Source organism: Gopherus evgoodei, unplaced genomic scaffold, assembly GCF_007399415.2.
Source record: "Gopherus evgoodei ecotype Sinaloan lineage unplaced genomic scaffold, rGopEvg1_v1.p scaffold_140_arrow_ctg1, whole genome shotgun sequence".
Lineage (NCBI taxonomy): Eukaryota > Metazoa > Chordata > Testudines > Testudinidae > Gopherus > Gopherus evgoodei.
The window spans coordinates 87,219-94,285 of NW_022059803.1; the positions used below are offsets into that span (position 1 = coordinate 87,219).

At 51.9% G+C, this 7,067-nt stretch overlaps 1 non-coding gene across 1 annotated transcript; it reads left to right on the forward strand.

Moving 5' to 3' along the window:
* Window positions 1–6,291: 6,291 nt before the first annotated feature.
* Window positions 6,292–6,373, forward strand: TRNAS-UGA. Its single transcript has one exon. It is a non-coding gene; the product is annotated as a tRNA-Ser (tRNA).
* Window positions 6,374–7,067: the final 694 nt, after the last annotated feature.

Below are 7,067 nucleotides of genomic sequence, written 5' to 3' on the forward strand. Positions count from 1 at the left end.
GAGAGAGGAAGTTTCCTCTCAGCTGTAAAAGCAGCAAGGGCTCCATGAGGGGTCGGTGCTGGTGGAGCAATTATTGACACTTTCTCTAGTCTCCTTTTCAGATTTTGCCCCATTTTCTCTTTAATTCTCTAATGTTAATTTAACAGTCTCAGATTTGGGATACTTTCACATCCGTTTGACCTGCAGCAAATTTTCTTCCTTTCTTTGGGAAATTGTCCTGAATCATTCCCCAAATGAGAAGGGGCTTAATGGGTGCAGTTTGCAGAGCCCTGAGACACAGCTGCCTCTGGGGTGGGCTGGGGTGGCCATTCTCTGCTGGCAAGGAAGGGGACAGGAGGAAAAACTCTGCAGTGGAGACGGTCCAGCACAAGGTTACACAGTCCTGGCTACTGCTACCCCCAACTGCCAGTCACCTGCCTTCCCCTGCTTCTGCCTCCTCCTCACTGCCAGGGAGTTTTCCTGCTCCACACTCCCCTCACGTACCCCCTTAAAGCACTTCCCCAAAGGGCTCCCTGCTGCCATGTGAATGGTGTGTGTGTGTGTGTGTGGGGGGAATTATTACTGTTTATTGAACTTCCACTGTTCAATTACTCTCACTTAATATAAAATCTCTTCATATTCGGGTGGTTTTCCCTCATTAGCAAATGTTTCTTTTTAGACCCATTTCTTCCCCAGTTCTCAAAGATAGATATAAAATATCCTGTGTGCAGCGCAGTAGTAGGCAGAGTGGTCCCAGAGTACTTGAGGCTTCCCCCTTGGTTTGTATACAAATGTTCGGTGTTATTCTCCAGCCCATTCCTTATGAATACTAACATGATGTTATCTTTTTTGCTGGCAGCTGTGAATTGAGTGGAGCTTTTTATTGATCTGTCTACAGGAACATGCAGATCCCATTCTTGGGTTGTGTAGCCGAAAATCTGTTCTGCTGCCGTCACTAGGTGTAATGCATGTTAACTAGAGGTCTCTCCCCTCTTCCCTTTTTGTATTTCCTCCCCCTACTAATGTTGGGGTGTCCTTCTCCTCAGGTTAGTGTATTAATGATCTCATCTTGGGGTCATATGTGTCAATTCGTTGCTACATCTTCAGAGAACTATCCATGATGACTCCAAGATCTCTTTCCTGATTAGTTGTAGCTAAATTAGCCCTGATCATATTGTATGTATAGTTGGGGTTATGTTTTTCCAATGTGCATTACTTGACATTTATCCACATTAAATTTCATTTGCCATTTTGTTGCCCAATCACTTAGTTTTGTGAGATCTTTTTGAAGTTCTTCGCAGTCTGCTTTGGTCTTAACTATCTTGAGCAGTTTAGTATTGTCTGTGAACTTTGCCACCTCACTCTTTACCCCTTTCTCCAGATCATTTATGAATAAGTTGAATAAGTTTGGTCCTAGGGCTGACCTAGGAAAATCACAGCAGTAAGATGGAGTCTGGAGTCACATGGGCAGGTTACACGTCAATGCATGATTCAATTTGCAGGCCGTCGCCATTGTTTACATGTTAGTTTGAATGTTCCCAGGAAAGCTCAGATGTGGATTGGCATTTTCCAAAGTCCATTGTCAGTGAAGCGTTTCTTGATTGGGCACTTACTGAGAATAGTCCTTTCTCAAGAAGCTGACCAAATGCATCACTGAGGCTACTTGAAATCAAATACATCTGAGATACAAGTACATAGCCCATATTCATAATTTCAAATACAAAAATAGTACACACATACAGCTAGTATAATTATAACCAGCAAATCATAACCTTTTCATAGACACCTCACACGACAACTTTTGCACAATATTTGTTGCAAATATATAACGGTGGTGGCAGCAATGATCTATATGGTCCCAGTTGATATAAATAGGGTCACAACCTACAGAGAATTGAGAGGGAGGCATCTTCTAGCCGGCGTGTCTCCTACATTTCTCCCTTGCCGCTTGGGTGGAGGCGAGAATGGAGCAAAACGTGCCTGGCTGAAGGTTTTGCGTTTGGCCTTGAGAATTAAGCCTGAGCCTCCAGCATGGGTGCTGCGAGATGGATTTCTGAGTCGCATCCAGCACAGTCTTCGGGCCTGAGCTGAAACCACTGACGCCAAGAGAGATGGGTTTGAGGTGGCCTTTGAGGCTCACAGCAGGTCTTGAGGATCAAGGGGTTACTGCCATCCCAGGTTGGGGGGGGCGGCTCAAACCACCATCCTTTCGATTAACAGCAAAACACACTGACCCATTGCGCCACAGAGACACGTCTGCTGCTGCCAAGGCTGCTGCCTAGCAGCCTGCACATCTGCCTGCCAGCGCTAGAGCTCGCAAGGCAAGTGTGGGTGCTGGAGGTAAAGAGCCAGTAGAGTGAAACAGCAGCTCTAAAGGGGGGGTGAAGGCCAGGAGTGAGGGGTTCAGGGCATGGGAAGGAGCTCCAGGCTGGGGCAGGGGGATAGGGATGCGGGAGGGGGTGAGGGCTGTAAAGGGGGGTGAAGGCCAGGAATGAGGGGTTCAGGGTATGGGAAGGGGCTCTGTGCTGGGGCAGGGGGGTAAAGATGTGGGAGGGGGTGAGGACTCTAACAGGATGAAGGGCAGGAATGAGGGGTTCAGGGTAAGGGAAGGGGCTCTGGGCTGGGACGGGGGTGGGGTGTGGGAGAGAGTGAGGGCTCTAAAGGGGGGTGAAGGGCAGAAATGAGGGTTTCAGGGTATGGGAAGGGGCTCCGGGTTGGGCAGGGGGTTGGGGTGCAGAAAGGGGTGAGGGCTCCGGCTGGGGGTGTGTGTAACCTTCCCCTTTCCCTAGCCATGTGTCTGAGCCACCAGGGCCAGCACGTACAAGGCCTCGCTGCCGAAGCGCTGACAGTGTCCAGTGACGCTACACCTGGCCCTCTACTGACAGCTCAGGGGTTTGGCGTCCTCTGGCACTGAGACGCCACAATAATTACAGGGTTATTTCTAATGGGTTAAAGCAGAACTTGTGCTGAGATTAACACGTCTCTCGTGGATCTGGGGGTTTTACAGCATGAACTGGCTCTGCGTGTGGGTACTGTGCATGTGTTTGAGTGATACTAACACGGCTGAAACACATTACTCCCCATCCTGGGGGTTTCCATCCCCCCGATTCCTTCCACGGAGGGCGCTGACCCGGCTCCTCTACGGCCAGATGCCCTGATGGGCAGCAGTCGGGATGTTGGGAGAGGTTTTGTTTTCTGTGGCTAGTGACAGCCCCAAAGTGACTCCCACCAGCCCCCATTGCCTTGCCCTGCAGCTGCCAGTCTCTGAATCCTGGCCTGAGATTCGATTGGAGGGAGCTGGAGAGACCACGGGTCAGACACTGCAACATTGTAGCCAGAACATCCATGTCTAGATTTTAAGGCCAGTCAAGACAACTAAATAATCCTGTCTAACCCCCATGCACGTGACAGGCCACAAAGTCACCCCTGCACAGAGCCCAACCACTGGGATTAAACCAAAATATTCCAGCCCTTAGGAGAATATCCCATTGTGTGCCACAGACGGAGCATAGGAGAGGCAGAGGAGTACCAATACTGGAGGCCCCTGCACTGGAATGGATTTGGTGAGATGTACCCAGCTGATCCGGGCAAGTGACTTGTGCCCCATGCCGCAGAGGATGACAAAAACTCCAACATCCCTGCCAGTGTGAGCTGGGGGAAATTTCTTCCTGACCCCAGCAATGGAGATCAGGGAGACCCTGAGCATGAGAGCAAGGCCACCAGCCAAGCACCGGAGAGAAATGGTGTTCTATCTCACCCAAGAGCACTTTCTTCAGCTCCCCCTGTCCCCTCTTGCCACCCCCCATGTGGGGTGGAGAATCCATCATAGCCCTGGGTACTTTGTTCCAATGTTTAATCACCCAATTGCAAAAGTGTCCCTTATTTCTCATTTTAGTTTCTCTGCCATTAACTTCCAGCCACTGCTTCTTGTTCTGCCTTTTGCTGCTGGGTTAAAGAACCCTTCAGTACCCAGATTTTTCTCTTTGGGAGGGGATTTACACACTGTCATCAAGTGATCTCTTGGTCTTCTCTGTGATAAACTGAGCAGACTGAGCTCTTGTCTTGCACTGGAAGGCAACTTTTCAGCACTTTTTTTTCCTCTTCTCTGCCCCCCATCCAATTTTTCATTCTTCATCTTAAAATGTGGCCAAGATGACTGTGTGAAAGAGTCCAGTGTTGGTCTGACCAATGTTGTACACAGAGATAACACTAGTGCCCGATATCTAGTCACTGTTCTCCTGTCTGTACATCCAAGGATGACCACAGCATGCACGGGCATTTCATGCTGAGTTATTTGTTCATTATGACACCTAAACCCTTCTCCGAGTCCCAGCAGTCTGGCCTTGCTCGTTAGTAAAGCTCAGTGTGTTTGAATGGCCACAGCTTCCCAAGTGCTCCGTAACATGCACAAGGGATTCCCCTCCTCAGTCACCTTCACCTGCTGCTGGTCTCTTGTCTCTTTCTTCTTCTCCAGGATCTGCATGTGCCATTGTGGGGGGAGTTCTCCTCCTGTCTTTGCCTGGGAGCGATGTGACCCCCTGGATGGACTGACCAAACCCAGGATTCCTTCAGCCTGAAAGCAGAGGGGAGCCTTCACCCGCTCCCTCTTTAAGGCTCCAGTCCCAGGTCCTAAATTTCCTGCCAAAGCACAAAAATCCACACTGAGCCCAACTCCTCTCTCGGTGGTGATTTTCTTTCTCCCACAAATCTGTCTTGAGGACACAGCCCTGGGAACAGGTGAACACAACCCCTGAGATTTCCCTTCGCAGCCTGCAAGGGGCAGTTCGCCCTATTAAACAGCTCGGGAATGTCGTCTTTTTCTTTTCTCCTTTCAAAAGTAATTTCTTGTATTTCTAGTCTCTTTATAGGACCCACCGATTTGCTGCTTCCAATTCCCTGCTGTACACGCCAGCACCGGAGCGGGTGAGGTGCCTGGACCCATCCTGTACTAGGTACATGGGGGACTTGCAGAATCAGACCCTAAAATCGCTTTGGAGGGAAATTCTAACCCCATTCAACCCCGACCTGTTCCTGGGAGGTGTCGGTACTGACCCAGGCCGCCGAGCACCATGGAGTGAAGAGACCAATTTTATCAGTAAGTCAGACCCCCAGGCTGCCCACTGCCTGGATCACCTCCCCCCAGATGACGCGAGTTGCCCTCCAGAGCCATTGCTGGGCCCTGGGGGGCAGCCACACAAGCTATGGGGATGGGCAGCTCCCAGGAATCTCAGCAACGAATCTCCAGGCCGGAGGGTTTCCCCTAGTGCCGGATCCACCCTCAGGGTCCAGCCAGCCAGCAGCTTCCACCCAAGGCTAGTGCGCTAACAGCAGCAGCGTGGCCGGGAGGGCTCGGCCGGTGACTGGGGCCAGTCGCCTGAGCATGAACCCAGCCGACCCCAGGAGATGGACCCAGGTCACCAGCCCAACCCACGACGCAGCTGCTGCCGCTACCCCATTAGTGCGCGAGCTCCCATGGACCACACCGGGGAGATCCCCCAGCTGCAGGGTAGATGCCCCTGAGCACCTGGCAGGGCACAACTCCTGGCTGCCCTGCCCTGCTGAGTTCTCTACTAGACTGGGTGGATCTTGGGCCAAGGGTGCTGGGTGACAGGGGGGCGTTGGCTCTGGGCTAGGACTGTCACTTCCCCCCTCTCTGTCCAACAGGATCACAGCAAACGAAACCAGCTCAGCCTGCAGGGGAAGAGTTCAGTCCAGGGCCTGGTGCATTCTGGGAGCAGGGACGGTGCAGAGAAAGGGCAGATACAGGGCACCTCTGAACACTCCGCGCAGAACTGCCTGTCCTGACCCACAGCCCCTGTTATCCCAGCCCTGGGCTCCCCTCTCACTGCTCTGCCAGTGCCCCTCACTGCCGATCCACAGACCTCCCCCGCTGTATCTGTGACTTCTGCTACTGAACCACCAATGCGCTGACTCCTCTTGTGAGACATTTCTCTGCACAATACTGCTGCTATTCCAGTTACTGACTCCAGGAAACATTTTCCTTAGCCTGGTTCTGTGTGTCACTGGTTTCTATAGCAAAGACCAGTCCCTGGCCCTGTGGCCCAGACATCCTCATTCACATCAAGCTTCAAGTTGAGAATCATTTCCCATTCCCGCTCTGTGGGAGGGGAGACTTTTAAACGCGCTCTCTGTGCGACTGCACATGGCTAAGCAAAGAGAACAAACCCAAAATCCCCCCTGTGCTTTGGGAACCAGGTTTGCTGTGGGAATTCTGTAGTTCAGATGACTTCACGCCTGGGCATTGTGATTCTTTACCAGTTTCTCTGGCAGTGGGGCAGTTTTGTGCTCACAGCTGTGATGGCTGAGTGGTTAAGGCGTTGGAGTTGAAATCCAATAGGGTTCCCCTGCGCAGGTTCAAATCCTGCTCACAGCGAGGCCTGTGTTTTAGCTACTCTCTAACCCGGGCAATACCTCTCTACAACCCCCTGAGACACTCTCAATTCTCTCCCCACTCCAAGTAAATCCTGTTCTGCTCCTTTCATAGAGATTCCTGGGACACCAGTTCTCAGCACCTGAAGCCTCTGGCACTCACCTAGTGCCCCATAGATCAGCCATAGCCCTGGTTCAGCTTCTCTCTCTAGCGTGCGAAAGGAGCCAAGTCAGCGACTCCATGGGTGCTACAGGGCTGCAGAACCAACAGAGAGAAAAAAAAAAAAAGGTGCCCAGCAGCCATCTCTGCCCCTGCACCTCCCACCTGCTAGCAGGCCTGGCTGATAAGCTCCTCCTCTTCTCCTTCAGCGCCTCCCGCTGGCCATTGATGGGTTGTGCTGGAGGAGTGAGGAGAGAAAGAAGTGGGGCAGGGTGGGGTGGGAAGAGATTTGATGGTTTGGGGGCAGGGCCTGTGGTGGAGCAGGCATTGAGCACTGCCCAGGAACTCTTAAAGTCAGCACCTCTGAGCGCAGAAGCCTTCCCTGAATCTGAGCTGCCAGGATTCCTGCTGCAGAGCAGGTACTACAAGTCTCAGCCTCTCTGTCCCACACATGGCTCTGGGCACCACCAGGAATCATTTGGCTCCTGGCACACAAGGCAACTTAAAAGCTGAGTCCCTGGACAGCAGCTCAAACCCC